This window comes from Marmota marmota, unplaced genomic scaffold (assembly GCF_001458135.2).
Source record: "Marmota marmota marmota unplaced genomic scaffold, marMar, whole genome shotgun sequence".
Lineage (NCBI taxonomy): Eukaryota > Metazoa > Chordata > Mammalia > Rodentia > Sciuridae > Marmota > Marmota marmota.
In genome coordinates this window covers 8,349,833-8,373,471 of record NW_026000221.1, presented here as the reverse complement: position 1 = coordinate 8,373,471, position 23,639 = coordinate 8,349,833, and positions in this window count along the sequence as shown.

The following is a 23,639-nucleotide window of genomic DNA, read 5'->3' as shown; positions in this document are numbered from 1 at the left end:
GAGAGAGAGAGAGAGAGAGAGAGAGAGAGAGAGAGATACTCCAGATACAAAATATATACCCTTATAGCCATGCCCCCAATGAACCACTTCCTTCAGCCATGCCCCACCTGCCTCTAGTTACCACTCAGTTAATCCCATCTGGGACTAATTCACTGATTAGCTTAATGATATAGCCCAATTATTTCTTGCATTGTATCACAGGTAAGCTTTTGGGGGACACCTCACCTCCAAACCATTACAATTTATAAGCACTAAAGTGCATAAAAAATTCTTATTTTCCTATAACCCAATCAACTTTGGCTATTATTATTATTATTATTATTATTATTTACTATCTTATTGTAAATATAACAGATTAAACCCCAAACAATAACTTCTCATTTTAATTAAAATTTTAATATTATCAATGAAGTTTAGAATATTCCTATTTTGGGATCATCTGAATTTACTCTTCCAAATCACCAGTTCATAGGCTTTGTGCAGTTTCCTATGGAGTTACTGTCTTTACTTCATTGATTTATACTTTACATATCACTGAAATGGTATAATAGATAATCATAGATTTTTCCTTGATCCATGTATTTGATCTGTCATTTAACATTATTTATATTATATTTCACCATTCTGACATATAAAAAATTGTATACAATAATGTATACAATAATGTGTTAATCCTTTTCTTTATGACTTCTAAACTGTATATCCTACTTAAAAGATTTTATCTCAATAAAGTATTACCAATAGTATTTTACTTATTCTACTTTTCATGCTTAAATTTTTAATGAGATGGAATTTATTTTATACTCAATGCAAGGTAGATAGTTAAAACATTTTATTTTTTAATTTTACTGGGTTTTGGTGTTGGGGATTGAACCCAGTTCCTCACACTTGCTAAGTAAGCATGCATTCTACTACTAAGCTATACCCCCAGCCCTAACTTTTTATTTTCAAAGAGAAATCCAATCATCTTAAGCATCATTCATTATAAAGTACATTCCTGTGGCATGAATTTCAAATACAACTTTTCTTTTAATATCTTAATGGACTCTCCTGACAGTTTCATTGATTTATTTGTTCATTATATGCTAAAGCCATAATATTTTAATTATATTATTTAGAATTTCTTTTTTTTTTTTTTTAAATTGGAGAACTTCTCCCCTGGGTCTTTTGAGAGGATCACACCTTTTTGGGAGGATCACACCCTGTGAGCTTTAGGGTTCCTTCCTACTCCCAGACCTTCCAGTTCCAGGAAGGGAGCTTCTTAATATTTATTTTTTTTTAATTATCGGCGGACACAACATCTTTGTTGGTATGTGGTGCTGAGGATCCAACCCAGGCCGCACGCATGCCAGGCGAGCGCACTACCGCTTGAGCCACATCCCCAGCCCTAGAATTTCTTAATATCTCTTGCATTCAGACTTTCCACGGGGCTGGGTTGTAGCTCAAAAGTAGAGTGCTCACCTAGCATGTGTGAGGCCCTGGGTTCAATCCTCAGCACCACATAAAAATAAATACATGAAATCAAGGTATTGTGTCCAAATACAACTAAAAAATAGATTTTTTTTTTAAAAAAAGGCTTTCCACAAATATTCCTTTTTAAAAAAATTTTTTGAGTAGCCTTGTATAATAGAAAGTCTTTCAGATAAACTTTAAAAACCAACAAACAAGTAGAGAAAATGTGGCAGATTACCTATCACTGACTTCCCACTAAAAAAACATTAGGGCTATAATGGGTGTTTTGGAAGATCGATATACAAATTTGAAAATGATGCCATCCCAACTATTACATTTACATGTATCTCTGCAGACAAAATGTCATTGCTAACTCCATGAAGGCTGATACATTTCTTAATTACTTTTAGTTTGAAACTTTTCACAGTTTTTGCTATCATTTAAAATTTAAAAGTTAATGTTAACCATTAATTGCTGATAAAAATTAACCATTTTTATATATTTATCTTGCTTCAAAACACCTTTATAAACTATATTATTAGTGTGAAAACTATTATATTTAGATTTATTTAATTTTCTAGGCATATGGTCAATTTTTCTGCATATAATAATTGTGTATTTTCTAATACAGATACCTTGTATGTATTGTCTTAATGTATTAACTGGAAAGAATCTTCAAAATCAAGTGAAAAGAAATTCCTATAACCCAACCAACTTTGGCTATTATTGTTTACTAAATTTACTAAATAGCATTGACTTTTTCCATCAACTTAATGGGAAGCCATTTAACTTTTTTTTTTTTTTTGGTACTGGGGATTAAACTTAGATGTACTCAACCACTGAGTCACATCCCCAGCCTATTTTGTATTCTATTTAGAGACAGCGTCTCACTGAGTTGCTTAGCACTACATCCTTGCTTAGGCTGGTGTTGAATCCCAAATCCTCCTTCTTCAGCCTCCTGAGTTGCTGGGATTACGGGCCTGAGCCACTGCACCCAGCAGGGAACCTATTTAGTATTTAATATGGTAGATATTACTTATATGTGGTAATATTATTTTTCACACTCAGGAATTTACATTCCCTTCCATTTGTTTTTGAACTTTCACCAAGAATACATGTAAAATTGATAGGATCGCTAATGTTAGATCCTTGTATCCTTTGGATAAATCCCATTTGATTACACTGTATTTCTTAAAATAATTTAATGTATCCTTGCACTTCTATAATAAATCCTCCTTGATATATATGTATACATTAGGGATTGAACCCAGTGCACTTCATCACTGAGTGACATCCCTAGTCCTCCAGTCCTTTTTATTTATTTTTATTGTATTTATTTATTTTTTATTCTATATTTATTTATTTATTGAGAGAGATCCTCACTAATTTGCTGAGGCTGGCCTTGAACTTGGAATCTTTCCACCTCAGCTTTAACCTCCCAGATGGCTGCAATTACAGGCATTTTTCTACCACACCCATTTCTGTATAACTGTACCATTTAAAATGGCTGAGCCTATTGTCATTTTATATATATATACTCACATATAGTAAGACAAATTGTATTTTCACATTTTTTTCCTGCTCTTATTGTTAATTTCAACTTTCTCCTGTCTTGTATGCACTGTGGGTTTCATTCAGCTTGTAACTCCTCAGTCACCTTATTTCCCACCTGTGGAGCTCCATTCTGTGTACATCCCTCAAAGGATTCCTCTATGGGTTTGGGGGCCTTTGTTTCTCTGCAGGTCCTTCACTTCTGAAACAATGAGCTACAACTTCTAGCTCTTTCTGCCTCCCCCAAATCCACTCTACATCTCCACACCTCAGCAAGGCTTTGTGTAAGTTTTTCTTTTCTCTGTGCCTATGACTGAAAATTGCCTTAAGCCTTAAGCCAAGATCTTGTGGCTTACCTCATCCATGCCCTTCTCTCAGGGATCATGGTGTGCACCGCCTGTTATCCAAATCTAAAAATAGCTGTTCCATATATTTTGTCCAGTTTTATCTCAGAAGGTTAAATCTGGTTCTTGCTACTCCTCCAGTGATTGAAGCAGAATTCCTAGGATCTTTTTTAAAAAAAGAACTATTTAACAGGTTTTTCATATTTTCAATATTAATTCTTTTTTGTCATCATATCTTAAATCTGCATAATTTTTTCCTTACAAATTCACCTAGATTCAATCATCTAGATTTTCAAACTGTTTAAATGTTCTATTCTAATTAATGACATTGCCAATTTCAGCAAAGAACAATATAGGGCATACAGTTAAACACAAATATCAGATAAAAATGAATGATCTTTGTGTAAGTATGTCCCAAATGTGAAATATACTTACACTAAACAAGTATCCATTGTTTATCTGAATTTTAAGTTTAACTTGGACATTACGGTATTTTATCTGACCTCTTCAGTGAATATCATTGAAAAAAAATAGTTTCAGTTTTATTGATTAAGTCCAGTGCTTCTCTAAGTACTTAGGGGCAGGGGTTAGGTCTTTTTAAAAATATATTAATTTCTGCCTTATATTTATTAATTTCTTTCTCTCTTGCTTACACTTGTGTGATTTATTTTGTTATTCTTTTTTCTAGTTTCCCAAATTAAGTGTTTGATTCATTTGTATTAAAATAATTTAAGAATTTAAAGTTGTGAATTTTGTTCTGAGTACAGCTCTCTCACATAGTGGATATTTCTCAATGAAGAGGGCTCATTTGCATTAATTGCTAAAACATTTGTAATCTCAGTTTTTTATTTCCTCTTGATTCAAGAGCCATTTAGAAGAGATATTTTTTCCAATTCAAAGTGGGTTTTCATTACTTTGTTTTACCATTGAAATCCAATATTTTGGTTTTTTGATCAGAAAATATGTTCTACAGTTGTTCTAATTTGGAGAAAAATGTTAAAGTTATTTATGGGCCAGCTATAATTAAATTTTATATATGATTTAGGGAAAAATCATATTTCCAGATTCCCATAAGGGAAAAATATATTCCCTGTGTATTGAGGTTGAATAGAGAAGTATAACAAAGTTGGCTAGTTGTGTCATTAAATCCTTCAAATTCATACTTGTTTTTGCCTCAATTCACCATAAATAAGTTCTTGGCAAATAGAAACCACATGAACTTTTTTTTTTTTTCAATAGCTGCAAATGCAACAAGTTTTATTCTTCATGATTTATGAAGCATTTTAAAAGATGACTGAATTTCCATGAAAAAGTGTCCTTTTACAGGGATTTATTAGCTAATCTATTATTGAAGGCCAGTTAGCACCTGTTCAGAAGATAGCACAGGCCAAAAACATGAATGAGATTATGCAGATAAAGTGTCTCACACAATTCACAAAGCCACACTTACACTTGCCCATTCTTCCATAAAAAGCATATGCTCATTATTATTTTTTTTTTTTTGAAAATTTAGTAGCAGATTTATTAGAAGCAAGCAAGGAAAGAATCCCCAGCATGGGAGGGGTCCCACATCAGGGGCTGTCTAGGGGTTTTTATACCATTTTGATGAACTAAGCTTTCGTTGGAGAGTACCTCTTGATTGTTCTCTTTATGATTCAGTTGTACAATTTTAATTTCTTGTTCGCATAATGGGATGGTTTAATGTGTTTGTTAACAAACACATTATTTATTCATTCTCTGAGTTTTTCCTGTATTTGTTCCTTTCTGACAAAAGAATTGCTTGGGTTCAAAACAACTCTTTGAGGTTGCCTAATATTAGGGTGGTCAGGGAAGCCTGGGCAGCAGCAGAATGTATGGGCATCCAAGGGTGAGAGGGCCTTCCACTCACGCGGCCAAAAACAAAACAATAGGCTTTAGCCTGGGGTTTTAATCAGGGTGTGGGGTCCCATTCTCCAAGGTCCCCATTTCTAAAAGAGTCTGTCTCCTGCCTCACTAGTTGATTTTGAAACACATTTGGATGGCCTCGTGGGTGAAAAGGGTGGGAGTTGCAGAAGGAGGAAAGGGTTCTTTGGAGTTAGTAGGGTTCTGGATGTCATCTTGTCCCATCATTGTCATGAAAGAGGGAGAAGAATAACTTAAGCATAGAAGAGGCTTCAGGGGAGCCCTCAGAGAGTTTCATATGGACCTCCTGATACTGGGGGGCACTCACCCATACCTGGAAAACCCTAAAGGCAAGAGAGTTGTTAACATTTATCATTTCAACAAATATTTATCGAGCACCTACTGTGCCATTTAAAGTTCCAGATACTTAGAAATGATCAATAAACAAAACACATAAAGACCTCTGCCTCTGAGGTGCTTGTGAAGGCAGGAAGATACACAATAAGCACATAAATGTGTCAGACATTTGTGATAATTATTATGGGAAAAATAAGACAAAGATGAAAAACTGAGGCTGTTGATATCTTTTCCTGAGCAGTCAGAGAATACCTCGTTTATAGGGTGATATTTAAGCAGATACCTGAAGGGAATGAGGGAAATGACCATTTGTAAGGAACAGGGACTACTGCAAAGGCTCTGAGGTGGCCAGCGTATTGGAGGGACCGTGAAGAAGGCAGTTGGCTCTAGTGGTGAGACTGAGGAGAAAGTGGTTGGAGGAAAGGTCAGAGAACTGGAAAAGAGAGCGCTTCCATGCTGTGGTGAGGACCAAAGTAGGTGTTCAATAAAAGTTAGAGGAAGAAAGAAGAGAGGGAAGGAGGAAAGAAAAGGACTTGGGGTCTAGCGAGAGCTGGTTTGAATGCATCCAGGGAATGTTCCCAGTGGCGAACAGTAGGACTGCCAGGGGCCTGCAGATGGATCATGCCATCAGTCAGACTCAGATGATGGAAGGCAGGATGCCCAGAACCAAGAGCAGAGTAAAATGGGTTGACTCCCCCACTCCCTGGAAACTCATCTATGAAGTCAGAGACAATGTTGAGAAGAAATACATAATTTTGGAGTTCAAGTCCCATCTCTGGAGACTGGGATGTGACTCAGTGGTAGAGCACTTGCCTAATGGGCATAAGGCTCTGGGTTTGATCTCCAGCCCCACCAAAACCAAAATGCCATCTCGTCACTGACTAGTAAGGTGCTCCTGACCTGCTCATCTGGATATGGTAGTTACTAGTATCTGCCTTTCAGAGAAAAGTGAGGCTCCAAGGAGGAAATGGATAAAAGTAACTTGGTAAACTGTAAAAAGGTGTGTGTGCAAACGTATGCCTACACAACCACCTGAGCACAGATGTTAATAGCAGCTTTATTCATAATTTTGCAAAAATTTGGAAGCAGCCATAATGTCCTTCAGTAGGTGAGTGGATAAATAAAGTGTGATACATCCAGACAATGGAACATTATTTAGTGCTAAGAAGAAATGAGCTATCGAGACATGAGTGGACTTGGAGGGAATATAAACACAAATTGTTAAGTTAAAGACGACAATCCCAAAAGGCTTCATACTACGTGATTCCAACTCTATGACATTCTGGAAAAAGCAAAACTATGGAGACATTAAAAAGACAAGTTGTCAGGCTGGGGTTGTGGCTCAGTGGTAGCGCACTTGCCTGACATGTGTGAGGCACTGGGTTCGATTCTCAGCACTACATTAAAAAAATGAAATGAAGGCATTGTGTCCATTTATAATATGCTCATTATTTTAATCAATGGATCCCTTGAAGGAATATAGGGAATAATTGGAGTCTGTAAGATTTTAAGTTTGCTTCCAAAGTGAAAGATTGAGAAGCAAAAACCAGTTTTACTCTCCTCTAACATGCTGTGAAAGAAAGAAGTAGAGGTAGGAATTTGACCAATGAAAACCAGTGGATCATTAAAGAAGAGAAACATCAGGGCCACATCCATGTGCACTAGGAAAACTTACAAACGGAGTTGTTTTCTGTTATCAGGTGTGTTTGTCACATATTTCTCTCATAAATAGATTGGGATTTCAAAATATGGAGGTATTTTCAGTTTCCAGAGCCTTTCAGTGGATTGTCTCCATCTTTCAGAATACTACCTAAAATGCATGACCATGGAGGAATTTTAGAATTGTAAAAACACAGGGGACAAGGACCTTTTGTTATACATTAATGTTGCCTACTCTCTCTTAACTTTTCTAAGTTTCTTAGGGAAGCCACAGCTACTAGTCATCCCTAACCTTCTGATAGTTGACAATGGGTTTCTTCCAGTATGAGGAGTAAGCATTCTGGCCAGAGGGATAGCTGAGGAACCAGACACCCTAGGGTCCAACTCTAGCCCTGGAACTTCCTAGGTAAACTATTTAAGTTCTCTCTAAGACTTGGTTCCACAATTGCAAAATGGGAACAATGTTAAATTCCTCCAAGAATCATATGACATGACTCTTAGCAAAAATCCACTGCAAACCAAACACAATAAATACTACCTGTTGTCAGAAAATGTTTTTAGTATTAGATCTTGATTTGGCAGAATCTGTGAAGAAAGATGGCTTTTACGTGGTTTATTTAGAGCCTTTCACCATCCAGGTCCTCAAGGTTTTCAAGAGCAATGCCATCCACACTTTCACAGCAGGCAACCCAAATAGATTATGAAAATGACCAACAATGTCCTGTTCTTGTCATTCCAATTATATGCCATTTTAGAAAAGCTGTTGAAAAGGTTTCACCTGAACCACTGATCAAAACTACCCATGGACCCTTGGCACATGGTACAAATTCCCAGTAAGCCTGCTTCCCCGAAATCCCTCCCTGCCACTGACTCAAGAAAGGTGAGGTTTGATAGCCTAGACTAGAAAAGCTCTACAACTGAATGGCAACTTTCTTGAGAACCAGAATCTTGCCCACCTCATCCCCATGTTGTATCCAGAAGCTGAACTGTGCCTGGCTCATATTAAATGTACAATAAATGTTTTTAAACAAATTATTATAAAGGAATTCATGGAACTGGGTTTGTAGCTAATATGCACAAGACCCTGGGTTCAATCCCCAGCAACCCCCCCAAATAAAAGAGTTAATGGTAAAATTAAAGAAAGTATATTTCAAAATTCTCCAAAGAAATAAAAATTTAGAGTAATCCTACCAAAGCCAGCCTAGCAGTTGCAAAGTGGAACATCAGTTATGATTTGCAGAAATTGCGAAGGGAGTAAAACAAGTAAACATAACTAGAGAGGCAGAGAGGCAGTGTGGTAGAATGGGGAGTACATGAGGTTAGCAGTCAGATGCCCAAGCTTCAGACCCTGTTTAGCTGCTGGGCAAGTCACTCACTCTCTTTAAACCTCAGCGTGGTTTGCAGAGAAACAGGTGCCGTGACCATGTCACAGAAAAGTTCAAATGAGACAAAGGAGGAAAAAAATGTTTTGACACCTACAAAGTACTGCACAAACTACTGTTCAAAACTGTGAAGTACGAGAACTATATTTTTTACAGCAAGCACATAAGGAACACGATTACTAAAAATGGAAAGTTGCAAGAAACATAAACATTTAGCAGAACTATTTTCTCAAAAGAAGAAATCTAAAATGTGTGTCTAGATAGCTGATGTTCCTTGTGTGATTTTTAAAAAGAGCAGCTAATCATACATGCGGTACTTACTGCTGGGAAAAGCCTTCTGTTTTGTATACTTTTTCCTCTTTATTTTTATGCAAAATTAAACTTATTGTCTTTATTTATGGAACAAGAAATAGCTCTCACTGCTTATACTGTACTTTTCTATCTTGTCAACAGAGCCCAGAAGTATGAAATATACTAACAGAAGAATTAAAACAGCACAGAAAACACGTCTACTGCTCTATGCACAAACATAAAGGATTATGAAAGTAAAGAAACAGAAAAATAGGAATACACACATACACACAAACACACAAATTATTTCTAGTATGTCTCTGAGAAAGTAATTAGGAAAGAATTTGAATAAACGTTCACAGTTATTTAAACTGCTCAGATAGTTACCCCATGATACACTACTTTGTAAAGAAGTTGGGGTGATACCAAAATGTGAGTTCAAAGTGTCTCCTTTACTGGTTGGTTTAAGATTCTGCTACTTAGGCAATTTTTGGATTTATAGGTGACTTTTGTGAAAATAAGCCATAGACAATGTGAATAAATGTTTAGACCAGGGTATAGAATCTTTCAGTCATGAATTTCTAAATGTTTTGTATTTTTATATACATGTACAAATATGGCTATTAAGGAAACACAAAATTGTTTATGCAAGATCCATGGGGAAAATGTTGTTTTCTTAATGTCAAATAGTGAAAGTATTAAGTATCGTTTTCTTTTGGCTAGTGTCCATTGTAGCTGACTAAGCTTTTTTAATTCTGTTTCCCCTGATAATCTGTATTTCGTTTCCTTTCTTCTTTTATGCAGCTATCATCTTCTCCTTTTCTACTGCATCACTTTCATCAGTATGCAAACATTCTGTTGTTTTTTCCAATGACAAAAAAAAAATTCACACATAGACCTCATGATCTCTCCCAGCTATTGCCTCATTTCTCAGCCTCTCTTTACATAAGAACTTCATGCAAGGGTTGTCTATGCTTAGAGTCCCTACTTGATCGCACATCCTCCCTCAACCCACTCCAATCGAGAGTTGATTCTACTGCTCACTGAAAACACTCTTGTCGATGTCACCAATGATCTCAGTCTCACCAAACACTATGTTCCATTTTCAGCCTTCCTTTCCTTGACTTTTGGTCCACATTTGTCACAGTTACTTTCTCCCTTCTTTTTGAAACATTTTCCTCACTCAACCTCCAGGAAAACACTATCTTCTTTCACTTTCGTAGACCACTATATTCTGGTTGCTTTTGCTGGATTTTCTACTCCTCTAAATATCTAAATAGTGTGTGTCTTACGGGGTTAGGGTCCTGTCTTCTACATTACTCACGCCAAGCCTTTTTATCCAATTCTATAACTTAATTCTTATATTTCAGGCTTATATATGTAATCATCTACTTAACATTTCCATATGATGTCTCATAGGTATTTTGAATACAAAGTTTTCAAAAGACAATTCTTTGGTCTACCCTCCCCGCTCCCAATCTAGAACTTTGCTTCCTCTAGTTTTCTCTATGTCAGTAAATAAGAGTTCCAGGTACCCACTTGTCCAAACCAAAAATTTGAAGGTCATCCTTGGTTCCTCCCTTTCCCTCAAACTCTGCATCCCACTGCACATTAAGCACTTAGATACCCATGTGCTTCAGTACTTCATGATATATCCAGAGATTGGCTCGTTTTCACTGCCTGCCCTATAACAACCTGTGACCCACCACCATCAACCCTCCTCCATCATGCCTCCCTAAGCAATCTCCTCACTTTCACTCCACTCTCCTACCATCTGTTCTTCAGAATCATCTTTTAAAACCAAGTCTCATTATTCTACTTTCCTCCTCATAATCTTCAATATCATTCTTTCACAGAATACAATTCAGCTAATCCAATGCAAGTTGAATTAAACCATCATCACTTGGTTAAATGATACCTCCTCAAGGAAGTTTTCCCAGAAAATCTAACTAAAATAGCCCTTCCACATCACTACTCTCTATTCTTACAAGCAATACATTTATTTTTCCTTATAGTACTATTAAGATTTAAATGTGAAGTTATCCCAAAAGCTCATATGTGAGACAATGCAAAAAGTATTAGAAGTGAAATGATTGGGGTTATGAGAGCTTAACTTAAGCAGTGAATCAATCCCCTAAAAAGGCTTAACTGAGCACTAATGTAGATAGATAGGATGTGTCTGGAGGAGGTGGGTTCCTATGACCGTGACTTTGGGGTTTGTATTTTGACCTTCTTGAGCAGGGTGATCTCTCTCCTTCTTTCTCTCTCCCTTTTTTTTTTCTCTCTCCCTCCATCCCTTTCTCTCTCTCCTCTTCCTGGTGTGATATCTTGAGCTGCTTCCCCCCACTACATTCTTCCACTATTGTTTTGTCAGGCCATTTGGTTGCAGTAGCAAAAAAGCTAACTGAAACAAGTGCCGTTCAAAAAGGTGGATTGGACAAGTATAAATTAGAGAAAGTGGGCTATGGTATAGTCACTTCCTTAGGTTGGCAATATCTCTTCTTTGGCTATCTTTTCATCTAACCCTATAAGATGGCTCTAGATAAGTAAGAATGAGAAAATTTTTCATGTGTCTACGTGAATGAAAACCCAGTGGAGAATTGAGAAATATATGTAGTAAAATTGGCTTCAAGATAAATAGAAGAGACGGGTATGGTGGTGCATGCCCGTGATGCCAGCAGCTTGGGAGAGTTGTAAGTTCAAAGCCAGCCTCAGCAACTTAGCAACACACTTAGCAACTCAGTGAGACCTTGTCTATAAATAAAATATAAAAAAGGGCTGAGGGGCTGGGGCTGTAGCTCAGAGGTAGAGTGCTCGCTTCACATGTGGAAGGCACTCGTTTCAATCCTCAGCACCACATAAAAATAAAATAAAAGGTATTGTGTCCATCTACAATTAAAAAAAATATATTTTTAAAAAAAGTGTGTCGGGGGGTGCTCAGGATGTGGCTTAGTGGTTAAGCACCCCTGGGTTCAATCCTCACTACCAAAAAGAAAAAAGATAAATAGAAGAAATGTCATCATTGTCAATAGCCACAAGACCCATTATCAGAAAAAAAAATACAACTTCATTAGTTATCAGAAAACACAAATGAAAACTATAATGAGGTACTATTTCTAATTGGCTAAAATTAAAAAGATGCAATACAAAATGTTTGTCAGTATGAAGAGCAATAGGAGATCTCATACACTGCTGGTGGAAGAATAAATTGGTACAAGTATTATAGGAAACTAATTATTAGTATCTACTCAAGTTAAAATTATAAGACCCCTAGCTATTATAAATCCACTCCAAGAGAAGTGCAGACACCAAAAGACAAGTACAAGGAATGTTTATAATGACAATATTTATAATAACCAAAAGCAGAAACAATCTAAATATCCATCAAGAGAAGAGAAAGCTAATCTGTGGTATATTCACGTAATATTATTCAGCAGTGTAAATGAATTAACTACAGCTCCATCCAAACCCAGAAACTGACTTAAAATAATACAGAGTACAAGACTCCATTTAAAAACATTCTTTTAGGACTGGGGTTGTGGCTCAGCAGTACGTGTGAGGCCCTGAGTTCAATTCTCAGCACCATATAAAAATAAATAAAATAAAGGTATTGTGTCCAACTACAAATAAAACATAAATATTAAAAAACATTTTTTAAACAGTCAAAATTAATTTATGCCATTGACAATTAGGAGAAGAACAGGAGAGGGACCTGTTGGGGAAAATGAGAAGTGATTCTGGGTATTACTAAAATTCTAATTTTGATCTCCTTCATAGTTACACAGATGTGTTAATGTGGTGACAATCCTTTGAGTTGTACACTTGAGATTTATAAACTTTTCATACATGTGCTTATCCATATTTGAAATTTAACTTCTGTTAAAAAATAACTATACAGCTAATCCTCTTTTATGTTAGCTTGCATATAGCTCAGCATACCATTTTCCTGATGGAGTGACCATGGTAAAAATCCAAATGAATATTCAAAGAACTACAAAAACAGAATTTACAAATGGCAGCAGTTTAGCAGTGTAGAAACCAAAATAAAATTTCTTTATATTAAACCCACAGAAAGTCTCAATGAATATGAAAATCAAAAGCTTCTCTAAACTAAAAGCATATCCCAGCTATTTTTTATTTATATATGACAGCAGAATGCATTACAATTCTTATTACACATATAGAGCACAATTTTTCATATCTCTGGTTGTATACAAAGTATATTCACACCATTCGTGTCTTCATACATGTACTTTGGATAATAATGACCATCACATTCCACCATCATTTCTAACCCCATGCCTTCTCCCTTTCCCTCCCACCCCTCTGCCCTATCTAGAGTTCCTCTATTCCTCCCATGCTCCCCCTCCCTACCCCACTATGAATTAGCCTCCTTATATCAGAGAAAACATTCAGCATTTGGTTTTTTGGGCTTGGCTAACTTAACTTAGCATTATCTTCTCTAATTCTATTCATTTACCTGCAAATGCCATGACTTTATTCTCTTTTATTGCTGAGTAATATTCCATTGTGTATATATGTCACATTTTTTTTTATCCATTCATCTATTGAAAGGCATCTAGGTTGGTTTCATAGTTTAACTATTGTGAATTGTGCTGTTATAAACATTGATGTGGCTGTGTCCCTGTAGTATGTTGTTTTTATGTCCTTTAGGTGTAGACCGAGGAGAAGGATAGCTGGGTCAAATGTTGGTTCCATTCCCAATTTTCCAAGAAATCTTCATTCTGCTTTCCATATTGACTGCACCAATTTGCAGTCCCACCAGCAGTGTGTGAGTGTGCCTTTTCCCCCACATCCTCGCCAACATTTATTGCTGTTTGTATTAAGATATCTTTAGTAGATTTTATCCCTTCTGACTTTTCTTAATAAAATGATGTTACTACTTAGTAATGTTAATGTTTTTTTAAAAAAACAATATCAATAATAAATCAGTATCTTGTATACTGATTTGTCCCCAGGCAAATAGTTACTTGGAGTAATATTTTGTTATTTGTGTTATTACTATTTTTAACATACATTATACATCCTATGAACTTTACATGTACAGGTAAAGTATATAGAGGAATGAATAAGTTAGAAATAGCACACAACTTATGTGAATTAACTGCATAGAAACAAATGCATACTTGGATAGTTTTACCCACTGGCAATTTAATTTCTCTATATCTTTTCTTCTATACCACAAGTCAAACATAGAAAAAAAAATCCTTTTAAATTATATAATTTGTCCAATCCACTTGTAAAATACCCAATTTTATAGGTATTTTACAAACATCTATTTTAAAAAATGACAAAGAGTTGACCTTAACCATCTTTTGATTGACAAACATGAAAATTATTTTATATCTTTAAATTAAATGTCATTATAGTTTATGTATACATTTAGGTGAACAGAGAGGGGTTGTGTGTATGTAAAATAAACTGGCTATATTCATCAATATAATAATATTAACCATATAAATGAAGGAAATATTAATATATCTAAAACTTGGATGAATCTCAAACATAATTTTAAGTAAAAGAATCTGACAAAATGTATGTGGCTACACAATTCCATTTTTACAGAATAACAAAAAGCTAGTTTAACTAATGATGGGAAAATCCAGAGAGAAAAAGGAAGAGGTATATGCATCCTTCATCAAAACAATGAAAACAACAAAGCAATAGTTTTAATTCTAAATCAAAGCTATTAATTCCAATGAGTTTTCCTCAGCCCAAATTTTACTGCTTTCCATAACTAAAACTGTCTCCTGTCTTCCATCTCAAAAGGATCATCATGAGTATGGGACAAAAGCGTGAATTATATTTCAGAACAGAATGGTTCATTCCTGGAACTCTTATTTGCATTCAGCTTGAAGACCAGGAGGCTAGCATTTCCAACAGAAAACAATTCTGTAGTCTTCCCAATATTGTCTCATTCTGGAGCTCTCTCTTTACCTCTCCTTTTCTTTATTGCTGTGCTCATGTCTTCTCCAAAGACAGCTGTATAGGGAGACGGGTAAATGATTTTAGAATTACAGTTAGTTTGTAAAGAATTCTGCTGTATTTGAGGATAAAAAGCACTTTGGAAATATGTGTGATTATTGTTGCATTAGAAGTAAACCTGGGATAAGAAAAAAATCCATTAACAAGTGTTTCTCCTAAATGCTTTCTCAGGTGGCCACTCAGAGATACATTTGAAGACGCATAACATAGGAGATCCAATTATATCATCCCGATAAGAAATACTTTAAGTGTCCAACAAGTGCTTATCACAGAAAGCCATCACAGAACTGCAATTCCTAACCTAAGTAAAAAGCAAATATTTCCCTTAAGGGCAACAGCTAAAACCTTGCTTAAATAAAACCATTTTAGAGACTTCCAAAATAACTTGCCTATATTTACCCAACCAAAGGTCATAATAAGAAACTTTAGGTTTGTCACCAGCCTGTAAGATTTAGAAAGAATGGAGTTTTCTATTGCTCTCAAATCTGTAATATTAGGTCAAGCTTTATTATTTTGAATTAAGGTTAAAATGGTAGCAGAAAGTGATGTGTGCATTTTAGTATTAACAAGACATTTTCTTGTTTTGCTAACAATATTAGAATATATAGGTAATACACATAGGTTCAGCCTTTGCATAAAACATTGCTTTTCAGTCAAAAAAGTGAGATAATATCTGTAAAACATGTTAACCACTGAGCACATAATAGACAACCAGGGAATTTGGGGCATTTTCTTTTTTCCCCAAGGGTTACCTTATTCTTTCAAATGTATTTAATTCAGTCTGAAAAATGGAAAGCAAAAACAATGGGAATAATTGTCTTTCAGCCAGTGCTTAGTGTATGTGGTCATTGTGGAAACCACTATATATACTCTTGAATTTGTACAATTTCTCTATGGGATAAATGATATTATTATCCTTATTTTATACTCAAGTTTAAGAAAATTGCCCATGATATATAAATAGCTTGTTTGAAAGGGGGGTCATCTCCTCTTCCAAGTTGCTCAAAGGGGAACTTTTTTTTTTAAAAAAAAAAGAGATTTATTTTGATACATGTTAATGAATCTGTAGGTCTGAAGATCATTGGTTTTAAACTGTGGACTCTGTTTTACCTAAGTAGTGAAAAAAATCAACTTGTTAAAGCAGAGTGGTTAGCTCTTTTTCTGCTTCTAGAATCCATCTTTCAGGTTTCTGTGTTTACAGTAGATAACTAGACACACAGAGTCAGGGTTTAGAAACCTTCTTATAGACTTCAGAGCAAACTGTTTGTTTTACTTTCTTAAGGGCAAATGTGTAGGCTTAATTTATTTAAGCCCCTCTATGGAGCGATAAACATGTGCCATATGCCTTGGGGTAGCAGAATAGTCAGGAAGTTGTCACAGCCAAGTGGAATCATACCAAGAAGCCCTTCAGATTTCCTTTCTTCTCATCCTTGAAAATGAGTTTAAAATTACCTTATTAGTGACTCCTGCTATATGATTTCTGATTGCTCTACCACACAATGATTACATGATATTTTATCAATTACTTGCAGCTATCTATTAAATTTTCTAATAGAGCAAGGTGGTTTTATTTGTGGGCTCATTTTTCATAATGAAAGAAAACATCCATCTTGGGAATGGGATATGTTCATTCTTAGCCCTACACTTTTGCTCATCTTGTGGCCCTTGTTGGAAGAACCACACCCAAATCTGTTTAAATTCTAACCATTTTTCAAGGCTTATTAGATGCTGCCTCTGCAGTCATCATTGACCTCTGTCTTCATATTGCTTTTTTGATTACAAACATCTTACTTCTCTCTTGGCTTGGCCTCAAGGACTACCTTAGTGTGCTGTATATAATGACACTCAAAACATTGTTGATAATATGTTATTTGTGATCTGTACCACACAATTTAGCACTTAATCATTTGTTGTTGTCTTTACATGGTCCTCCCCTAAGTTATAAGTGTTAGTTTGGCATATGTGACTGAATTATAAGTTCCTTAAAGGTGGAAACCAAGTATTATATTTCCTTATTATCAAACACTGCAACTAATACTTAACCAACAATATAGTAAGTGCTGGGTGAATAGAACCCTAAAATTGCTTCCTGCGCCTTATGTGCTATACATAGGTAAGAAGGAATAGAGTCAGGATTTTCTGTGTAACTCTGAGAAAGCCACTCAATCTCTTAGCATCTGTGTGCTTATCTGAAAATGCAGTGGCAATAATCACAGACACACACACAACCCCTGCACATACAAATAATGTGATAATTTGTGCAAACTTGGTAAAGTAGAAAGCCTTTAGCCAAAAAGCACTCTCAGTGATGTGCTTTGCTATCAAGCATTTAGCACATCCTCCATATTTATTTAACCATATTTATTTAACTGTCATCTTCATTTGAAACACACAAAGGTGCAACAAACATGTAAGACAAATCATATTCTGTGTTTGGGGAAGGGGGAAAAGGGGGCATTTTCATAAACAGTAAAGAATGAAAAAGCAAAACATGCTTTTTAGAGGAAAATTCAGCAATCCAAAGTGATGCTATCAACAATTATATTGGCTTAGATATTTTTAATTTTTTAAAACACAATTTCCCATAACCAATAGACCCATTCTACTTTTTAACATCTTTACTGTTTTTGTATATATTCACATCATGAAGTTAAAGATTAGTGATTAAATGTGTCAAAAGTAAGTCCAAATAGAGCAAGCATGCCTGTGGTAAAAATAACATTTTGGACAAAAGTAAAATATTGTGCTGCACTTTGGGAATTTTTTTGGGGGGAGGGGCATATGTTTTACTGAATATTTGAGATGCTGCTGCAATGGTTTATAGCGAAGATGCTGGAGCCAGACTATGTATATTCAAGTTCCTGCTGTCACTTACTGGCTATCGGACCATGGCCAGGTGACTTAGCTGTCTTTGTTTCTGTTTCCTGATCTATAATATTAGGATGATAATAATACCTATTTATATGACTACTGTGAGGATTAAATGTGTTGATAGATAACAGTACTTCCAGCAGTATTATGAAGTGTTATGCAAGGCTTTGTTTTATTATTGTCACTATTTACTGAGCACCTCTTGTTTACTAGAAACCAAAGATACAGTGGTAAAAAATTTAATTTCAAAAGCTTATTTTCTCATGTAAGAGATAATATGATTATTGAATAAATCAATAAATTTGATAATAAATAACCTATATAGTTTTTAAATTATGATAAATATCCTGCTAGAAAATAGTGGCTGAAATGAAAATTAATGAAAGAGACACCAAAGGTACCTTAGAAGTTGGGCAGCCATGACAGGCAAGGTGAAGAGAATGTGTGAAGGTACATTCAGTAAACCCAAGATCAGGGTAGCCTAAGCTCAGTGAGTGACAGGAGAGTGTCACAAGATGAAGCCAAAAAATGGGTAGGGACGAATCGGGCAGAGCACATGGACTCTGTTAGGGACTTGGAATATTATCTGCATGCCACTGAAAGCCAATGAAGAGTTTTAGGTAGGGAAGTGACATGATCAGATTTACATATTAATAAAAATTATATTGACTGGAAAATCATGTAGAGAATCTCAAACTCTTGCATAAGTGCACAAGGACCTATGGGCAATAAAATCTCCACACTTGGAAAAATTCAACCATATTTTCATTTTTTATGTAAGTAAATGCACTGTAAATTATGTATTATATATGAATTTATTTTATAAAATACATCCCTGTGCATATTATACATGTTTACATACATATGGCTGTACAGGTTTGTGTTATACATGTGAAAATAAGTACTGTTTTATAATGAATTTAGAAATTCAATTTATTTTAGGTGATTGTTGCCTTGCATGGTGACTTCAGAATTAAGGTGCAATTGCAACGTTAAATGATATACACTATTCATTGCTTACAAAGAAGAATAAAACAAACATACGTAATATAATTATCCCTATATTGGGGATTGCAAAAATACATTTTGATATATATTATACATATACTGGACTATGAAGTATCCACAAAATGCACAATATAGATGCATATAAACTGTAATGAAAAAATGTTAAAATGTTATTAGGGGGAAGCAAGTTCTAGAAATATATGATTAATATGATAAGATTTTTTGTGAAAATAAAAAGTATATATGCCTAAATACAAACAAATATAAATGTTTGTTTTTCCAGCTCTAACATTGGATAATAGCAGGGTTAAGAGGAAAGATTAACATTTTTTACTTTTTATTTTAGATGTTTTGATTGAATTCTTTCTAAGCAGTAGGTGTCAAATTATAATCAAAAACAAGCAATAAAAATACAAAAACTAATAAAATGAAATTCAAGCTTTACTTTAACTCTTTTCCACATTGCAGGAAAAAAATGTATCATAGTAAAGAACTTCAGGTAAGACACAAGTAGTGGGGAAAGTGAAAGAAGATTAATCTATGCTATTTTTAATTTTTAAAAACCTATGATGTATAATAAAGATACTTTGTTAATTTCAGTTGGTCAGAATTAAAGGATCTTTGTCAGACATTATTGATTGAGTAATACAATCCGATGTCAGACTAATGGAAGATCTGTGTGAGGGCAGGGGAGGGAATGATTTTTGTTTTATTCTACAATAGCTTACTCTTCCTTCTCTTAGCAATCCTTCTACTTGCTTTGACTTGTCTTTTTGGGAATAAGAAGATATTGACAGACTTTTATAAGAGTGAATGTAGGAATGGCAAATCTACCCCAAAATATTACTAAATCATGTATTCTACATCTGTCAAAGGTGTCTAGAGAAAATCATGGAACTTCTTTAACACCTCTTATAATTAGAGGGATGAGCTGATTACAATATAGTATTAAGATGCCTTCACATAGACATGAAAAGTTCAAGCCGTCTAATTCAATATGATTCATTTCTATGACTCAGATGAATGATAGGTCCCAAAGTACCAGTCTTGTCATTCAATATCTTTAATATAGCTGCTAGGAAATTGTACCAACAAAATATTTTAGTGTTATTTTGATGAAACCCACCATATTATAGACTCGCATTACTAAAAGTATGTTCTCTTAAAGGCTAATTATGAGAGCATTTAATAGATGTCACGTGGTTTTAAAAGGAGAATAGTTTATTGGTCTAAATACATTTCAAAAATGCCAAATGAAATTCAGCTAAAGAAGTTTTTAAGTTAGTCTTTACAGAGACATTAATATGCTATTATGAATTATGAATCTTCAAGACATTGAAGATTCATATAATAAGTAATGTCTTAAAACTCCAAATTAATTTTTCCTTGAAAATCTTTTCTCATCATATGTTAAGAAACTATTGTTCTTTTGGAATCACTGGTATAGTCCCATGGTCAATCCTAAATTTGATTTTTTTTTAAATGAAACAAATTGTAGTTGCCTTCTTGCTCTATGTATTTGCATAACTTTCCAAAACAAAACTTTGTCATATTGTCACTCCCTCTAAAGAGTATTTTTCTCTCTCCAATCTGTTAGGAAGTTACAGAATACAATTAAGGTTAAACTTCAGAAGAAGCCAAGGTATTCTGAGTTCTTCATTCATCTTCCTCCTGCCTTCTACCCTCAAATTTATCCATTTAAACTTGAGAAATACATATACCAGTAAAACTTGTTATTGGCTATAGCATTTGAGCTCATAGATTTGAACACAAAGAAACGGCCTGGGTCTCCAACTTTAAAGTAGATTAGTATTCCTCAACTCTCAGTTCATTACCAGCTAAGACTTTACTTCTTTGTTAAATATAAACTTCTGCCAATGTTTGGATACCTTATGCTGAATTAACAATAAAAATGCAAGAAAAACATTTTAGAAAACAACTTGGAAACACGCATTCAAAACATTCATTTCCATTGAACCACATTTAATTATACTTTTAGGAACTGATCACCAAAATATGCATAGGAATGGCCATAGACATATCACTCATAATAACCTCTAAGGTGATAGATACATTGATACAGTAGAACCTTACTTAAAAATAATGCTGGGGAAAATATTTATTAACATGAAAAGTAAATGTGTCCATATACATGTTTTAAACAAGTAGAAACAGGTGTATAGATAATACATAGATGTGTATTTGCATACAGTATCTAGAATGACACAATAACTGAGAATTGCGGTTACATCTAGAGTGAAGAATTTGGGGAATTGAATATACCATTTAAATAATTTACCTTATATAAATTTAAATGGGGATTGATAGATTATAGACAGAAGATAGATGATAAATAGATAGATGATAGATAATAGAGGAAAGAGGAATAGGCAGGGTGAGAAGGAGGGAAGGTAAGTAGTGAGAAAAAGAAATCAACAAACAAAATGTGTCTTTCATCCTGTATATTAACCCAAGTAACCAACTCTGGAACATGAAAATTTGCAAGCATATCAGTCAATATTATTTCAAATTTTCTTTAGTTTTATTTTAAATTTTACTTATTTCATCTGTTAGTTTCTAAAGCAAGTGAATAAATTCACCTATTACAATGTTAATGCCCATTTTCTCATGTTTAGTGATTTCTGCCTTAGATAATTTAGCTCTAATGTCTTTTATAACAGATATGCTTCTTATTGAATTGAACCTTTATCAACATGAGATATATTTTTTCTTTAAATAATTTCAGCCTAGAATCCTGTTTTGTCTACTATTGATACATTACATTAGCCATCATTGTTATTATTATTTGCTATGAATATATTTACCCACCCACACATTTTTTTTCATTTTTTCTGTGTGGTATCATTTTTCATGTGTCTCTCATTCAAAAACATACAGCTGGCTATTCATTTTTTCAAGCTGTCCTTTTTTAAAAAAAATATTTATTTTTTAGCTTTAGGTGGACACAATATCTTTATTTTATTTTTATGTGGTGCTGAGGATAGAACCCAGTGCCTCACGCATGCCAGGCGAGCGCACTACTACTTGAGCCATATCCCCAGCCCTTCCTTTTTTGTTTGTGAATAAAGTAATTTAAATCATTTCACTTATTTGTTATAATTTGTACTTGTCCCAATCATCATATTTGTGTATATTATATTTTACTATGCTTTATTATTATTTTGCATTTTGATAAATTTATTGAATTGATTATATTTGTTTTCCATAGTCATTATTCCATGTTTTTCCTTCATCGGTTGAATGTTATGCCTTCTGTTTCTGCTATTTAAGTAGTTCTACTCAAAATTTTAACACATCTATTTAAACATATGTGAAATTTATGTAAAACTTACATTTATCTATTGAAATCTAACTTTAATCTGTACTTAAATCTTTTAGTCCTCCTCTCTATCCCCTGAGCTCCAACAATATTGAAATTATATGGGGGTAGGAATGACAGTGGAATGAGGTACACATCCTTACATGTATGAAGACATGAAAGGTGTGAAAACACTTTGTATACAACCAGTGACTTGAAAAAATGTGCTGTATATGTGTATTATGAAATGAATTGCATTCTGTCATCATGTATAACAAATTAGAATAAATAAATAATTTAATAAAGAAAAAGAAATTATATGGGATTTTAGTTCTAAATTTTGTTATATTGTAAATATTTGCTTACTTATAAATCATGCTTATCACTTTGCTCAGAACTGCTTCTTTTTTTTTCCATATTATTCTTTTGTGTTCACTTTTAAGAGAGCTCAGGTTTATTTTCTATTAGTTATTTCATGTGAGGTTAGCAAGTGACATATTTTTAAGTGTTTTGTTGTTTTAAAAGGTCATATTCAATACATTCATACTGGAATGATCTGACAGAACATTACTATCTTTACAGATCTCTGACAATACTAATTATACATAAAGTCTTCTCTTGGTTGCTCTTTTAATTATATGTCTTCAAATATTCTTTTTTGGGTAAAGCATGATACCTATCTTTCACAACAGTTGTTTCTTTGAGATATCATGATTTTTGGTTGTGAGGTCACTGTTTTATTAGCCACTTCATTTTAGCCCATAGCTTGCCTTCAAAGAGTCCTGGGCACAGGGCCCATCATTCCTCATTGTCATCACCAACCCTCCAGGATATTGCCCTACCTCCCAAATTTGCAGCTACCATTAGAAGATGAAGAGGAAAGGCTTGTCTCCAGGTTACTCACAGTGACTCCCAGCGAGGCCTCTCCTATTTCCCACATCCACTGCCTTTAGCTCAGGGCTCTCCTGGGCCACCATAACCTCTTCCGTCTTCCCCTCCTGCATCTCTTTTGAACTGTGAATTCCTTCCTTGTCCTGATCTCATTTAAACTCCAGCTTTCAGAGATCCTTTAAAATTTCTGATCCACTATTGCTCTGTTGTCTTTATGTACATGAAAAAGAAAAGTGGTTTTCTTCTTAATTTTAAGGACTTGAGCTAACAAAACCATATGAGGGAGATATTGTGAGTCTACTCCTTTTGGCCTAATCACTGGCCGAACTAACCTTTGTTATCAGTTACAAAAAAGACACTCAAATATTAACACAAAATCAAAACAAAATAATTAGATTTGCACTTATTATTACAAATAGTAAAACCCCAACTATTTCTATTAACATTACTGGTGAAATGCTTGACTTTTTTAAGACTTTCTTAAAAATCATACTGCTGGGCTGGGGATGTGGCTCAAGCGGTAGCGTAATCGCCTGGCATGCGCAGGGTTCCATCCTCAGCACCACATAAAAATAAAATAAAGATGTTGTGTCTGCCGAAAACTAAAACATAAATATTAAAAAATTC